Source organism: Seriola dumerili, unplaced genomic scaffold (assembly GCF_002260705.1).
Source record: "Seriola dumerili isolate Sdu_G_001 unplaced genomic scaffold, Sdu_1.0 BDQW01019432.1, whole genome shotgun sequence".
In the NCBI taxonomy this organism is placed as follows: domain Eukaryota; kingdom Metazoa; phylum Chordata; class Actinopteri; order Carangiformes; family Carangidae; genus Seriola; species Seriola dumerili.
Window position 1 is genome coordinate 1 of NW_019193687.1, and position 222 is coordinate 222.

Below are 222 nucleotides of genomic sequence, written 5' to 3' on the forward strand. Positions count from 1 at the left end.
ACCAAACTGACACCTTAATCCTTACTGGATCACATTTATGTTCTTCAATTTCTTTATTAATGGTTAACATCTACAAGGCGTGGGTGGGAGTCGAACCCATGACCTTTGGTTTACAAGACCAGCATCTTACCACTTGGCCACCACACCTTGATGTCAACTAAAAGGGAACAAAAGTGATTCATGTGACTGTCAGTCATCGTCCTGTTTGACCGACTGTGTTTG

The 222-nt window shown here is 42.3% G+C and overlaps 1 non-coding gene across 1 annotated transcript; it reads right to left on the reverse strand.

Moving 5' to 3' along the window:
• Positions 1–75: 75 nt before the first annotated feature.
• trnat-ugu lies at positions 76–147 on the reverse strand. Its single transcript has one exon. It is a non-coding gene; the product is annotated as a tRNA-Thr (tRNA).
• Between the last annotated feature and the right edge of the window lie 75 nt (positions 148–222).